This window comes from Haematobia irritans, chromosome 4 (assembly GCF_050003625.1).
Source record: "Haematobia irritans isolate KBUSLIRL chromosome 4, ASM5000362v1, whole genome shotgun sequence".
NCBI classification, from domain to species: Eukaryota; Metazoa; Arthropoda; class Insecta; order Diptera; family Muscidae; genus Haematobia; species Haematobia irritans.
Genome location: NC_134400.1, coordinates 114,215,510 through 114,232,402, shown reverse-complemented (window position 1 = coordinate 114,232,402; position 16,893 = coordinate 114,215,510).

Below are 16,893 nucleotides of genomic sequence, written 5' to 3'. Positions count from 1 at the left end.
TAAAGTCCTTTTCGCTCTAGGACGCATATTTAAGGAGATATGGGCAAAAGAAGTTTTTCATATAAAAATTTAAATTTTTTTAGGTTTTGGGTGGATTTTTCAATTTTTTGAGGGTGGTCATGAATTAAAGTCCTTTTCGCTCTAGGACGCATATTTAAGGAGATATGGGCAAAAGAAGTTTTTCATATAAAAAATTCAATTTTTTTAGATTTTGTGTGGATTTTTTAATTTTTTGAGGGTGGTCACGAATTAAAGTCCTTTTCGCTCTAGGACGCATATTTAAGGAGATATGGATAAAAGAAGTTTTTCATATAAAAATTTAAATTTTTTTAGGTTTTGGGTGGATTTTTAAGGAGATATGGGCAAAAGAAGTTTTTCATATAAAAATTTCAATTTTTTTTAGGTTTTGGGTGGATTTTTTAATTTTTTGAGGGTGGTCACGAATTAAAGTCCTTTTCGCTCTAGGACGCTTAGTTTAGGAGATATGGGCAAAAGAAGTTTTTCATATAAAAATTTAAATTTTTTTAGGTTTTGGGTGGATTTTTCAATTTTTTGAGGGTGGTCATGAAATAAAGTCCTTTTCGCTCTAGGACGCTTAGTTTAGGAGATATGGGCAAAAGAAGTTTTTCATATAAAAATTTAAATTTTTTTAGGTTTTGGGTGGATTTTTCAATTTTTTGAGGGTGGTCACGAATTAAAGTCCTTTTCGCTCTAGGACGCATATTTAAGGAGATATGGGCAAAAGAAGTTTTTCATATAAAAATTTAAATTTTTTTAGGTTTTGGGTGGATTTTTCAATTTTTTGGGGGTGGTCACGAATTAAAGTCCTTTTCGCTCTAGGACGCTTAGTTTAGGAGATATGGGCAAAAGAAGTCTTTCATATAAAAATTTCAATTTTTTTAGGTTTTGGGTGGATTTTTCAATTTTTTGAGGGTGGTCACGAATTAAAGTCCTTTTCGCTCTAGGACGCATATTTAAGGAGATATGGACAAAAGAAGTTTTTCATATAAAAGTTTCAATTTAGGTTTTGGGTGGATTTTTCAATTTTTTGAGGGTGGTCACCAATTAAAGTCCTTTTCGCTCTAGGACGCATATTTAAGGAGATATGGGCAAAAGAAGTTTTTCATATAAAAATTTCAATTTTTTTAGGTTTTGGGTGGATTTTTCAATTTTTTGAGGGTGGTCACGAATTAAAGTCCTTTTTGCTCTAGGACGCATATTTAAGGAGATATGGGCAAAATAAGTTTTTCATATAAAAATTTCAATTTTTTTTAGGTTTTGGGTGGATTTTTTAATTTTTTGAGGGTGGTCACGAATTAAAGTCCTTTTCGCTCTAGGGCGCATATTTAAGGAGATATGGGCAAAAGAAGTTTTTCATATAAAAATTTCAATTTTTTTAGGTTTTGGGTGGATTTTTCAATTTTTTGAGGGTGGTCACGAATTAAAGTCCTTTTCGCTCTAGGACGCTTAGTTTAGGAGATATGGGCAAAAGAAGTTTTTCATATAAAAATTTCAATTTTTTTAGGTTTTGGGTGGATTTTTCAATTTTTTGGGGGTGGTCACGAATTAAAGTCCTTTTCGCTCTAGGACGCATATTTAAGGAGATATGGGCAAAAGAAGTTTTTCATATAAAAATTTCAATTTTTTTAGGTTTTGGGTGGATTTTTCAATTTTTTGAGCATGGTCATGAATTAAAGTCCTTTTCACTCTAGGACGCTTAGTTTAGGAGATATGGGCAAACGAAGTTTTTCATATAAAAATTTAAATTTTTTTAGGTTTTGGATGGATTTTTCAATTTTTTGAGGGTGGTCTCGAATAAAAGTCTTTTTCGCTCTAGGACGCATATTTAAGGAGATATGGGCAAAAGAAGTTTTTCATATAAAAATTTAAATTTTTTTAGGTTTTGGGTGGATTTTTCAATTTTTTGGGGGTGGTCACGAATTAAAGTCCTTTTCGCTCTAGGACGCTTAGTTTATGAGATATGGGCAAAAGAAGTTTTTCATATAAAAATTTCAATTTTTTTAGGTTTTGGATGGATTTTTCAATTTTTTGAGGGTGGTCACGAATTAAAGTCCTTTTCGCTCTAGGACGCATATTTAAGGAGATATGGACAAAAGAAGTTTTTCATATAAAAGTTTCAATTTAGGTTTTGGGTGGATTTTTCAATTTTTTGAGGGTGGTCACGAATTAAAGTCCTTTTCGCTCTAGGACGCATGTTTAAGGAGATATGGGCAAAAGAAGTTTTTCATATAAAAATTTCAATTTTTTTAGGTTTTGGGTGGATTTTTCAATTTTTTGAGGGTGGTCACGAATTAAAGTCCTTTTTGCTCTAGGACGCATATTTAAGGAGATATGGGCAAAAGAAGTTTTTCATTAAAAAATTTAAATTTTTTTTAGGTTTTGGGTGGACTTTTTAATTTTTTGAGGGTGGTCACGAATTAAAGTCCTTTTCACTCTAGGGCTCATATTTAAGGAGATATGGGCAAAAGAAGTTTTTCATATAAAAATTTCAATTTTTTTAGGTTTTGGGTGGATTTTTCAATTTTTTGAGGGTGGTCACGAATTAAAGTCCTTTTCGCTCTAGGACGCTTAGTTTAGGAGATATCGGCAAAAGAAGTTTTTCATATAAAAATTTCAATTTTTTTAGGTTTTGGGTGGATTTTTCAATTTTTTGGGGATAGTCACGAATTAAAGTCCTTTTCGCTCTAGGACGCATATTTAAGGAGATATGGGCAAAAGAAGTTTTTCATATAAAAATTTAAATTTTTTTAGGTTTTGGGTGGATTTTTCAATTTTTTGAGGGTGGTCATGAATTAAAGTCCTTTTCGCTCTAGGACGCTTAGTTTAGGAGATATGGGCAAACGAAGTTTTTCATATAAAAATTTAAATTTTTTTAGGTTTTGGATGGATTTTTCAATTTTTTGAGGGTGGTCATGAATTAAAGTCCTTTTCGCTCTAGGACGCTTAGTTTAGGAGATATGGGCAAAAGAAGTTTTTCATATAAAAATTTCAATTTTTTTAGGTTTTGGGTGGATTTTTCAATTTTTTGAGGGTGGTCACGAATTAAAATTCTTTTTCGCTCTAGGGCGCATATTTAAGGAGATATGGGCAAAAGAAGTTTTTCATATAAAAATTTAAATTTTTTTAGGTTTTGGGTGGATTTTTCAATTTTTTGGGGGTGGTCACGAATTAAAGTCCTTTTCGCTCTAGGATGCATATTTAAGGAGATATGGGCAAAAGAAGTTTTTCATATAAAAATTTCAATTTTTTTAGGTTTTGGGTGGATTTTTCAATTTTTTGGGGGTTAAAGTCCGAATTAAAGTCCTTTTCGCTCTAGGACGCTTAGTTTAGGAGATATGGGCAAAAGAAGTTTTTCATATAAAAATTTCAATTTTTTTAGGTTTTGGGTGGATTTTTCAATTTTTTGGGGGTGGTCACGAATTAAAGTCCTTTTCGCTCAAGGACGCTTAGTTTAGGAGGTATATGCAAAAGAAGTTTTTCATATAAAAATTTCAATTTTTTTAGGTTTTGGGTGGATTTTTCAATTTTTTGAGGGTGGTCACGAATTAAAGTCCTTTTCGCTCTAGGACGCTTAGTTTAGGAGATATGGGCAAAAGAAGTTTTTCATATAAAAATTTCAATTTTTTTAGGTTTTGGGTGGATTTTTCAATTTTTTGAGGGTGGTCATGAATTAAAGTCCTTTTCGCTCTAGGACGCATATTTAAGGAGATATGGGCAAAAGAAGTTTTTCATATAAAAATTTCAATTTTTTTAGGTTTTGGGTGGATTTTTCAATTTTTTTAGGGTGGTCACGAATTAAAGTCCTTTTCGCTCTAGGACGCATATTTAAGGAGATATGGACAAAAGAAGTTTTTCATATAAAAATTCAAATTTTTTTAGGTTTTGGGTGGATTTTTTAATTTTTTGAGGGTGGTCACGAATTAAAGTCCTTTTCGCTCTAGGACGCATATTTAAGGAGATATGGATAAAAGAAGTTTTTCATATAAAAATTTAAATTTTTTTAGGTTTTGGGTGGATTTTTTAATTTTTTGAGGGTGGTCACGAATTAAAGTCCTTTTCGCTCTAGGACGCATATTTAAGGAGATATGGATAAAAGAAGTTTTTCATATAAAAATTTAAATTTTTTTAGGTTTTGGGTGGATTTTTTAATTTTTTGAGGGTGGTCACGAATTAAAGTCCTTTTCGCTCTAGGACGCTTAGTTTAGGAGATATGGGCAAAAGAAGTTTTTCATATAAAAATTTAAATTTTTTTAGGTTTTGGGTGGATTTTTCAATTTTTTGAGGGTGGTCATGAAATAAAGTCCTTTTCGCTCTAGGACGCTTAGTTTAGGAGATATGGGCAAAAGAAGTTTTTCATATACAAATTTAAATTTTTTTAGGTTTTGGGTGGATTTTTCAATTTTTTGAGGGTGGTCACGAATTAAAGTCCTTTTCGCTCTAGGACGCATATTTAAGGAGATATGGGCAAAAGAAGTTTTTCATATAAAAATTTAAATTTTTTTAGGTTTTGGGTGGATTTTTCAATTTTTTGGGGGTGGTCACGAATTAAAGTCCTTTTCGCTCTAGGACGCTTAGTTTAGGAGATATGGGCAAAAGAAGTCTTTCATATAAAAATTTCAATTTTTTTAGGTTTTGGGTGGATTTTTCAATTTTTTGAGGGTGGTCACGAATTAAAGTCCTTTTCGCTCTAGGACGCATATTTAAGGAGATATGGACAAAAGAAGTTTTTCATATAAAAGTTTCAATTTAGGTTTTGGGTGGATTTTTCAATTTTTTGAGGGTGGTCACCAATTAAAGTCCTTTTCGCTCTAGGACGCATATTTAAGGAGATATGGGCAAAAGAAGTTTTTCATATAAAAATTTAAATTTTTTTAGGTTTTGGGTGGATTTTTCAATTTTTTGAGGGTGGTCACGAATTAAAGTCCTTTTTGCTCTAGGACGCATATTTAAGGAGATATGGGCAAAAGAAGTTTTTCATATAAACATTTCAATTTTTTTAGGTTTTGGGTGGATTTTTTAATTTTTTGGGGGTGGTCACGAATTAAAGTCCTTTTCGCTCTAGGACGCATATTTAAGGAGATATGGGCAAAAGAAGTTTTTCATATAAAAATTTCAATTTTTTTAGGTTTTGGGTGGATTTTTCAATTTTTTGGGGGTGGTCACGAATTAAAGTCCTTTTCGCTCTAGGACGCTTAGTTTAGGAGACATGGGCAAAAGAAGTTTTTCATATAAAAATTTCAATTTTTTTAGGTTTTGGGTGGATTTTTCAATTTTTTGGGGGTGGTCACGAATTAAAGTCCTTTTCGCTCTAGGACGCATATTTAAGGAGATATGGGCAAAAGAAGTTTTTCATATAAAAATTTCAATTTTTTTAGGTTTTGGGTGGATTTTTCAATTTTTTGAGGGTGGTCATGAATTAAAGTCCTTTTCGCTCTAGGACGATTAGTTTAGGAGATATGGGCAAAAGAAGTTTTTCATATAAAAATTTCAATTTTTTTAGGTTTTGGGTGGATTTTTCAATTTTTTGAGGGTGGTTATGAATTAAAGTCCTTTTCGCTCTAGGACGCTTAGTTTAGGAGATATGGGCAAAAGAAGTTTTTCATATAAAAATTTCAATTTTTTTAGGTTTTGGGTGGATTTTTCAATTTTTTGGGGGTGGTCACGAATTAAAGTCCTTTTCGCTCTAGGACGCATATTTAAGGAGATATGGGCAAAATAAGTTTTTCATATAAAAATTTCAATTTTTTTAGGTTTTGGGTGGATTTTGTCAATTTTGTGAAGGTGGTCACGAATTAAAGTCCTTTTCGCTCTAGGACGCATATTTAAGGAGATATGGGCAAAAGAAGTTTTTCATATAAAAATTTCAATTTTTTTAAGTTTTGGGTGGATTTTTCAATTTTTTGAGGGTGGTCACGAATTAAAGTCCTTTTCGCTCTAGGACGCATATTTAAGGAGATATGGGCAAAAGAAGTTTTTCATATAAAAATTTCAATTTTTTTAGGTTTTGGGTGGATTTTTCAATTTTTTGAGGGTGGTCACGAATTAAAGTCCTTTTCGCTCTAGGACGCATATTTAACGAGATATGGGCAAAAGAATTTTTACATATAAAAATTTCAATTTTTTTAGGTTTTGGGTGGATTTTTCAATTTTTTGAGGGTGGTCACGAATTAAAGTCCTTTTCGCTCTAGGACGCTTAGTTTAGGAGATATGGGCAAAATAATTTTGTCATATAAAAATTTAAATTTTTTTAGGTTTTGGGTGGAATTTTCAATTTTTTGGGGGTGGTCACGAATTAAAGTCCTTTTCGCTCTAGGACGCATATTTAAGGAGATATGGGCAAAAGAAGTTTTTCATATAAAAATTTCAATTTTTTTAGATTTTGGGTGGATTTTTCAATTTTTTGAGGGTGGTCACGAATTAAAGTCCTTTTCGCTCTAGGACGCATATTTAAGGAGATATGGACAAAAGAAGTTTTTCATATAAAAATTTAAATTTTTTTAGGTTTTGGGTGGATTTTTCAATTTTTTGGGGGTGGTCACGAATTAAAGTCCTTTTCGCTCTAGGACGCTTAGTTTAGGAGATATGGGCAAAAGAAGTTTTTCATATAAAAATTTCAATTTTTTTAGGTTTTGGGTGGATTTTTCAATTTTTTGGGGGTGGTCACGAATTAAAGTCCTTTTCGCTCTAGGACGCTTAGTTTAGGAGATATAGGCAAAAGAAGTTTTTCATATAAAAATTTCAATATTTTTAGGTTTTGGGTGGATTTTTCAATTTTTTTGAGGGTGGTCATGAATTAAAGTCCTTTTCGCTCTAGGACGCTTAGTTTAGGAGATATGGGCAAAAGAAAGTTTTCATATAAAAATTTCAATTTTTTTAGGTTTTGGGCGGATTTTTCAATTTTTTGAGGGTGGTCACGAATTAAAGTCCTTTTCGCTCTAGGACGCATATTTAAGGAGATATGGACAAAAGAAGTTTTTGATATAAAAATTTCAATTTTTTTAGGTTTTGGGTGGATTTTTCAATTTTTTGGGGGTGGTCACGAATTAAAGTCCTTTTCGCTCTAGGAAGCTTAGTTTAGGAGATATGGGCAAAAGAAGTTTTTCATATAAAAATTTCAATTTTTTTAGGTTTTGGGTGGATTTTTCAATTTTTTGAGGGAGGTTATGAATTAAAGTCCTTTTCGCTCTAGGACGCTTAGTTTAGGAGATATGGGCAAAAGAAGTTTTTCATATAAAAATTTCAATTTTTTTAGGTTTTGGGTGGATTTTTCAATTTTTTGGGGGTGGTCACGAATTAAAGTCCTTTTCGCTCTAGGACGCTTAGTTTAGGAGATATAGGCAAAAGAAGTTTTTCATATAAAAATTTCAATATTTTTAGGTTTTGGGTGGATTTTTCAATTTTTTTGAGGGTGGTCATGAATTAAAGTCCTTTTCGCTCTAGGACGCTTAGTTTAGGAGATATGGGCAAAAGAAAGTTTTCATATAAAAATTTCAATTTTTTTAGGTTTTGGGCGGATTTTTCAATTTTTTGAGGGTGGTCACGAATTAAAGTCCTTTTCGCTCTAGGACGCATATTTAAGGAGATATGGATAAAAGAAGTTTTTCATATAAAAATTTAAATTTTTTTAGGTTTTGGGTGGATTTTTTAATTTTTTGAGGGTGGTCACGAATTAAAGTCCTTTTCGCTCTAGGACGCATATTTAAGGAGATATGGATAAAAGAAGTTTTTCATATAAAAATTTAAATTTTTTTAGGTTTTGGGTGGATTTTTTAATTTTTTGAGGGTGGTCACGAATTAAAGTCCTTTTCGCTCTAGGACGCTTAGTTTAGGAGATATGGGCAAAAGAAGTTTTTCATATAAAAATTTAAATTTTTTTAGGTTTTGGGTGGATTTTTCAATTTTTTGAGGGTGGTCATGAAATAAAGTCCTTTTCGCTCTAGGACGCTTAGTTTAGGAGATATGGGCAAAAGAAGTTTTCATATACAAATTTAAATTTTTTTAGGTTTTGGGTGGATTTTTCAATTTTTTGAGGGTGGTCACGAATTAAAGTCCTTTTCGCTCTAGGACGCATATTTAAGGAGATATGGGCAAAAGAAGTTTTTCATATAAAAATTTAAATTTTTTTAGGTTTTGGGTGGATTTTTCAATTTTTTGGGGGTGGTCACGAATTAAAGTCCTTTTCGCTCTAGGACGCTTAGTTTAGGAGATATGGGCAAAAGAAGTCTTTCATATAAAAATTTCAATTTTTTTAGGTTTTGGGTGGATTTTTCAATTTTTTGAGGGTGGTCACGAATTAAAGTCCTTTTCGCTCTAGGACGCATATTTAAGGAGATATGGACAAAAGAAGTTTTTCATATAAAAGTTTCAATTTAGGTTTTGGGTGGATTTTTCAATTTTTTGAGGGTGGTCACCAATTAAAGTCCTTTTCGCTCTAGGACGCATATTTAAGGAGATATGGGCAAAAGAAGTTTTTCATATAAAAATTTAAATTTTTTTAGGTTTTGGGTGGATTTTTCAATTTTTTGAGGGTGGTCACGAATTAAAGTCCTTTTTGCTCTAGGACGCATATTTAAGGAGATATGGGCAAAAGAAGTTTTTCATATAAACATTTCAATTTTTTTAGGTTTTGGGTGGATTTTTTAATTTTTTGGGGGTGGTCACGAATTAAAGTCCTTTTCGCTCTAGGACGCATATTTAAGGAGATATGGGCAAAAGAAGTTTTTCATATAAAAATTTCAATTTTTTTAGGTTTTGGGTGGATTTTTCAATTTTTTGGGGGTGGTCACGAATTAAAGTCCTTTTCGCTCTAGGACGCTTAGTTTAGGAGACATGGGCAAAAGAAGTTTTTCATATAAAAATTTCAATTTTTTTAGGTTTTGGGTGGATTTTTCAATTTTTTGGGGGTGGTCACGAATTAAAGTCCTTTTCGCTCTAGGACGCATATTTAAGGAGATATGGGCAAAAGAAGTTTTTCATATAAAAATTTCAATTTTTTTAGGTTTTGGGTGGATTTTTCAATTTTTTGAGGGTGGTCATGAATTAAAGTCCTTTTCGCTCTAGGACGATTAGTTTAGGAGATATGGGCAAAAGAAGTTTTTCATATAAAAATTTCAATTTTTTTAGGTTTTGGGTGGATTTTTCAATTTTTTGAGGGTGGTTATGAATTAAAGTCCTTTTCGCTCTAGGACGCTTAGTTTAGGAGATATGGGCAAAAGAAGTTTTTCATATAAAAATTTCAATTTTTTTAGGTTTTGGGTGGATTTTTCAATTTTTTGGGGGTGGTCACGAATTAAAGTCCTTTTCGCTCTAGGACGCATATTTAAGGAGATATGGGCAAAATAAGTTTTTCATATAAAAATTTCAATTTTTTTAGGTTTTGGGTGGATTTTGTCAATTTTGTGAAGGTGGTCACGAATTAAAGTCCTTTTCGCTCTAGGACGCATATTTAAGGAGATATGGGCAAAAGAAGTTTTTCATATAAAAATTTCAATTTTTTTAAGTTTTGGGTGGATTTTTCAATTTTTTGAGGGTGGTCACGAATTAAAGTCCTTTTCGCTCTAGGACGCATATTTAAGGAGATATGGGCAAAAGAAGTTTTTCATATAAAAATTTCAATTTTTTTAGGTTTTGGGTGGATTTTTCAATTTTTTGAGGGTGGTCACGAATTAAAGTCCTTTTCGCTCTAGGACGCATATTTAACGAGATATGGGGAAAAGAATTTTTTCATATAAAAATTTCAATTTTTTTAGGTTTTGGGTGGATTTTTCAATTTTTTGAGGGTGGTCACGAATTAAAGTCCTTTTCGCTCTAGGACGCTTAGTTTAGGAGATATGGGCAAAATAATTTTGTCATATAAAAATTTAAATTTTTTTAGGTTTTGGGTGGATTTTTCAATTTTTTGGGGGTGGTCACGAATTAAAGTCCTTTTCGCTCTAGGACGCATATTTAAGGAGATATGGGCAAAAGAAGTTTTTCATATAAAAATTTCAATTTTTTTAGATTTTGGGTGGATTTTTCAATTTTTTGAGGGTGGTCACGAATTAAAGTCCTTTTCGCTCTAGGACGCATATTTAAGGAGATATGGACAAAAGAAGTTTTTCATATAAAAATTTAAATTTTTTTAGGTTTTGGGTGGATTTTTCAATTTTTTGGGGTGGTCACGAATTAAAGTCCTTTTCGCTCTAGGACGCTTAGTTTAGGAGATATGGGCAAAAGAAGTTTTTCATATAAAAATTTCAATTTTTTTAGGTTTTGGGTGGATTTTTCAATTTTTTGGGGGTGGTCACGAATTAAAGTCCTTTTCGCTCTAGGACGCTTAGTTTAGGAGATATAGGCAAAAGAAGTTTTTCATATAAAAATTTCAATATTTTTAGGTTTTGGGTGGATTTTTCAATTTTTTTGAGGGTGGTCATGAATTAAAGTCCTTTTCGCTCTAGGACGCTTAGTTTAGGAGATATGGGCAAAAGAAAGTTTTCATATAAAAATTTCAATTTTTTTAGGTTTTGGGCGGATTTTTCAATTTTTTGAGGGTGGTCACGAATTAAAGTCCTTTTCGCTCTAGGACGCATATTTAAGGAGATATGGACAAAAGAAGTTTTTGATATAAAAATTTCAATTTTTTTAGGTTTTGGGTGGATTTTTCAATTTTTTGGGGGTGGTCACGAATTAAAGTCCTTTTCGCTCTAGGAAGCTTAGTTTAGGAGATATGGGCAAAAGAAGTTTTTCATATAAAAATTTCAATTTTTTTAGGTTTTGGGTGGATTTTTCAATTTTTTGAGGGAGGTTATGAATTAAAGTCCTTTTCGCTCTAGGACGCTTAGTTTAGGAGATATGGGCAAAAGAAGTTTTTCATATAAAAATTTCAATTTTTTTAGGTTTTGGGTGGATTTTTCAATTTTTTGGGGGTGGTCACGAATTAAAGTCCTTTTCGCTCTAGGACGCTTAGTTTAGGAGATATAGGCAAAAGAAGTTTTTCATATAAAAATTTCAATATTTTTAGGTTTTGGGTGGATTTTTCAATTTTTTTGAGGGTGGTCATGAATTAAAGTCCTTTTCGCTCTAGGACGCTTAGTTTAGGAGATATGGGCAAAAGAAAGTTTTCATATAAAAATTTCAATTTTTTTAGGTTTTGGGCGGATTTTTCAATTTTTTGAGGGTGGTCACGAATTAAAGTCCTTTTCGCTCTAGGACGCATATTTAAGGAGATATGGACAAAAGAAGTTTTTGATATAAAAATTTCAATTTTTTTAGGTTTTGGGTGGATTTTTCAATTTTTTGGGGGTGGTCACGAATTAAAGTCCTTTTCGCTCTAGGAAGCTTAGTTTAGGAGATATGGGCAAAAGAAGTTTTTCATATAAAAATTTCAATTTTTTTAGGTTTTGGGTGGATTTTTCAATTTTTTGAGGGTGGTTATGAATTAAAGTCCTTTTCGCTCTAGGACGCTTAGTTTAGGAGATATGGGCAAAAGAAGTTTTTCATATAAAAATTTCAATTTTTTTAGGTTTTGGGTGGATTTTTCAATTTTTTGGGGGTGGTCACGAATTAAAGTCCTTTTCGCTCTAGGACGCATATTTAAGGAGATATGGGCAAAATAAGTTTTTCATATAAAAATTTCAATTTTTTTAGGTTTTGGGTGGATTTTGTCAATTTTGTGAAGGTGGTCACGAATTAAAGTCCTTTTCGCTCTAGGACGCATATTTAAGGAGATATGGGCAAAAGAAGTTTTTCATATAAAAATTTCAATTTTTTTAAGTTTTGGGTGGATTTTTCAATTTTTTGAGGGTGGTCACGAATTAAAGTCCTTTTCGCTCTAGGACGCATATTTAAGGAGATATGGGCAAAAGAAGTTTTTCATATAAAAATTTCAATTTTTTTAGGTTTTGGGTGGATTTTTCAATTTTTTGAGGGTGGTCACGAATTAAAGTCCTTTTCGCTCTAGGACGCATATTTAACGAGATATGGGCAAAAGAATTTTTTCATATAAAAATTTCAATTTTTTTAGGTTTTGGGTGGATTTTTCAATTTTTTGAGGGTGGTCACGAATTAAAGTCATTTTCGCTCTAGGACGCTTAGTTTAGGGGTGGTCACGAATTAAAGTCCTTTTCGCTCTAGGACGCTTAGTTTAGGAGATATGGGCAAAAGAAGTTTTTCATATAAAAATTTCAATTTTTTTAGGTTTTGGGTGGATTTTTCAATTTTTTGGGGGTGGTCACGAATTAAAGTCCTTTTCGCTCTAGGACGCTTAGTTTAGGAGATATAGGCAAAAGAAGTTTTTCATATAAAAATTTCAATTTTTTTAGGTTTTGGGTGGATTTTTCAATTTTTTGAGGGTGGTCACGAATTAAGGTCCTTTTCGCTCTAGGACGCTTAGTTTAGGAGATATGGGCAAAAGAAGTTTTTCATATAAAAATTTCAATTTTTTTTTAGGTTTTGGGTGGATTTTTTAATTTTTTGAGGGTGGTCACGAATTAAAGTCCTTTTCGCTCTAGGACGCATATTTAAGGAGATATGGGCAAAAGAAGTTTTTCATATAAAAATTTCAATTTTTTTAGGTTTTGGGTGGATTTTTCAATTTTTTGAGGGTGGTCACGAATTAAAGTCCTTTTCGCTCTAGGACGCATATTTAAGGAGATATGGACAAACAATTTTTCATATATAAAAATTTAAATTTTTTTAGGTTTTGGGTGGATTTTTTAATTTTTTGAGGGTGGTCACGAATTAAAGTCCTTTTCGCTCTAGGGCGCATAGTTAAGGAGATATGGGCAAAAGAAGTTTTTCATATAAAAATTTCAATTTTTTTAGGTTTTGGGTGGATTTTTCAATTTTTTGAGGGTGGTCACGAATTAAAGTCCTTTTCGCTCTAGGACGCATATTTAACGAGATATGGGCAAAAGAATTTTTTCATATAAAAATTTCAATTTTTTTAGGTTTTGGGTGGATTTTTCAATTTTTTGAGGGTGGTCACGAATTAAAGTCCTTTTCGCTCTAGGACGCTTAGTTTAGGAGATATGGGCAAAATAAGTTTTTCATATAAAAATTTAAATTTTTTTAGGTTTTGGGTGGATTTTTCAATTTTTTGGGGGTGGTCACGAATTAAAGTCCTTTTCGCTCTAGGACGCATATTTAAGGAGATATGGGCAAAAGAAGTTTTTCATATAAAAATTTCAATTTTTTTAGATTTTGGGTGGATTTTTCAATTTTTTGAGGGTGGTCACGAATTAAAGTCCTTTTCGCTCTAGGACGCATATTTAAGGAGATATGGGCAAAAGAAGTTTTTCATATAAAAATTTCAATTTTTTTAGGTTTTGGGTGGATTTTTCAATTTTTTGGGGGTGGTCACGAATTAAAGTCCTTTTCGCTCTAGGACGCTTAGTTTAGGAGATATGGGCAAAAGAAGTTTTTCATATAAAAATTTCAATTTTTTTAGGTTTTGGGTGGATTTTTCAATTTTTTGGGGGTGGTCACGAATTAAAGTCCTTTTCGCTCTAGGACGCTTAGTTTAGGAGATATAGGCAAAAGAAGTTTTTCATATAAAAATTTCAATATTTTTAGGTTTTGGGTGGATTTTTCAATTTTTTTGAGGGTGGTCATGAATTAAAGTCCTTTTCGCTCTAGGACGCTTAGTTTAGGAGATATGGGCAAAAGAAAGTTTTCATATAAAAATTTCAATTTTTTTAGGTTTTGGGCGGATTTTTCAATTTTTTGAGGGTGGTCACGAATTAAAGTCCTTTTCGCTCTAGGACGCATATTTAAGGAGATATGGACAAAAGAAGTTTTTGATATAAAAATTTCAATTTTTTTAGGTTTTGGGTGGATTTTTCAATTTTTTGGGGGTGGTCACGAATTAAAGTCCTTTTCGCTCTAGGAAGCTTAGTTTAGGAGATATGGGCAAAAGAAGTTTTTCATATAAAAATTTCAATTTTTTTAGGTTTTGGGTGGATTTTTAAATTTTTTGGGGGTGGTCATGAATTAAAGTCCTTTTCGCTCTAGGACGCATATTTGAGGAGATATGGGCAAAAGAAGTTTTTCATACAAAAATTTCAATTTTTTTAGGTTTTAGGTGGATTTTTTGAGGGTGGTCACGAATTAAAGTCCTTTTCGCTCTAGGACGCTTAGTTTAGGAGATATGGGCAAAATAAGTTTTTCATATAAAAATTTCAATTTTTTTAGGTTTTGGGTGGATTTTTCAATTTTTTGGGGGTGGTCACGAATTAAAGTCCTTTTCGCTCTAGGACGCATATTTAAAGAGATATGGGCAAAAGAAGTTTTTCATATAAAAATTTCAATTTTTTTAGATTTTGGGTGGATTTTTCAATTTTTTGAGGGTGGTCACGAATTAAAGTCCTTTTCGCTCTAGGACGCATATTTAAGGAGATATGGACAAAAGAAGTTTTTCATATAAAAATTTAAATTTTTTTAGGTTTTGGGTGGATTTTTCAATTTTTTGGGGGTGGTCACGAATTAAAGTCCTTTTCGCTCTAGGACGCTTAGTTTAGGAGATATGGGCAAAAGAAGTTTTTCATATAAAAATTTCAATTTTTTTAGGTTTTGGGTGGATTTTTCAATTTTTTGGGGGTGGTCACGAATTAAAGTCCTTTTCGCTCTAGGACGCTTAGTTTAGGAGATATAGGCAAAAGAAGTTTTTCATATAAAAATTTCAATTTTTTTAGGTTTTGGGTGGATTTTTCAATTTTTTGAGGGTGGTCACGAATTAAGGTCCTTTTCGCTCTAGGACGCTTAGTTTAGGAGATATGGGCAAAAGAAGTTTTTCATATAAAAATTTCAATTTTTTTTTAGGTTTTGGGTGGATTTTTTAATTTTTTGAGGGTGGTCACGAATTAAAGTCCTTTTCGCTCTAGGACGCATATTTAAGGAGATATGGGCAAAAGAAGTTTTTCATATAAAAATTCCAATTTTTTTAGGTTTTGGGTGGATTTTTCAATTTTTTGAGGGTGGTCACGAATTAAAGTCCTTTTCGCTCTAGGACGCATATTTAAGGAGATATGGACAAACAATTTTTCATATATAAAAATTTAAATTTTTTTAGGTTTTGGGTGGATTTTTTAATTTTTTGAGGGTGGTCACGAATTAAAGTCCTTTTCGCTCTAGGGCGCATAGTTAAGGAGATATGGGCAAAAGAAGTTTTTCATATAAAAATTTAAATTTTTTTAGGTTTTGGGTGGATTTTTCAATTTTTTTAGGGTGGTCATGAATTAAAGTCCTTTTCGCTCTGGGACGCTTAGTTTAGGAGATATGGGCAAAAGAAGTTTTTCATATAAAAATTTCAATTTTTTTAGGTTTTGGGTGGATTTTTCAATTTTTTGGGGGTGGTCACGAATTAAGGTCCTTTTCGCTCTAGGACGCATATTTAAGGAGATATGGACAAAAGAAGTTTTTCATATAAAAATTTAAATTTTTTTAGGTTTTGGGTGGATTTTTCAATTTTTTGAGGGTGGTCACGAATTAAAGTCCTTTTCGCTCTAGGACGCATATTTAAGGAGATATGGGCAAAAGAAGTTTTTCATATAAAAATTTCAATTTTTTTTAGGTTTTGGGTGGATTTTTTAATTTTTTGAGGGTGGTCACGAATTAAAGTCCTTTTCGCTCTAGGACGCTTAGTTTAGGAGATATGGGCAAAAGAAGTTTTTCATATAAAAATTTCAATTTTTTTTAGGTTTTGGGTGGATTTTTTAATTTTTTGAGGGTGGTTACGAATTAAAGTCCTTTTCGCTCTAGGGCGCATATTTAAGGAGATATGGGCAAAAGAAGTTTTTCATATAAAAATTTAAATTTTTTTTAGGTTTTGGGTGGATTTTTCAATTTTTTGAGGGTGGTCACGAATTAAGGTCCTTTTCGCTCTAGGACGCATATTTAAGGAGATATGGACAAAAGAAGTTTTTCATATAAAAATTTAAATTTTTTTAGGTTTTGGGTGGATTTTTCAATTTTTTGAGGGTGGTCACGAATTAAAGTCCTTTTCGCTCTAGGACGCATATTTAAGGAGATATGGGCAAAAGAAGTTTTTCATATAAAAATTTCAATTTTTTTTAGGTTTTGGGTGGATTTTTTATTTTTTTGAGGGTGGTCACGAATTAAAGTCCTTTTCGCTCTAGGACGCTTAGTTTAGGAGATATGGGCAAAAGAAGTTTTTCATATAAAAATTTCAATTTTTTTTAGGTTTTGGGTGGATTTTTTAATTTTTTGAGGGTGGTTACGAATTAAAGTCCTTTTCGCTCTAGGGCGCATATTTAAGGAGATATGGGCAAAAGAAGTTTTTCATATAAAAATTTAAATTTTTTTTAGGTTTTGGGTGGATTTTTCAATTTTTTGAGGGTGGACACGAATTAAAGTCCTTTTCGCTCTAGGACGCATATTTAAGGAGATATCGGCAAAAGAAGTTTTTCATATAAAAATTTCAATTTTTTTAGGTTTTAGGTGGATTTTTCAATTTTTTGAGGGTGGTCACGAATTAAAGTCCTTTTCGCTCTAGGACGCTTAGTTTAGGAGATATGGGCAAAAGAAGTTTTTCATATAAAAATTTCATTTTTTTTAGGATTTGGGTGGATTTTTCAATTTTTTGGGGGTGGTCACGAATTAAAGTCCTTTTCGCTCTAGGACGCTTAGTTTAGGAGATATGGGCAAAAGAAGTTTTTCATATAAAAATTTCAATTTTTTTAGGTTTTGGGTGGATTTTTCAATTTTTGAGGGTGGTCATGAATTAAAGTCCTTTTCGCTCTAGGAAGCTTAGTTTAGGAGATATGGGCAAAAGAAGTTTTTCATATAAAAATTTCAATTTTTTTAGGTTTTGGGTGGATTTTTCAATTTTTTGGGGGTGGTCACGAATTAAAGTCCTTTTCGCTCTAGGACGCTTAG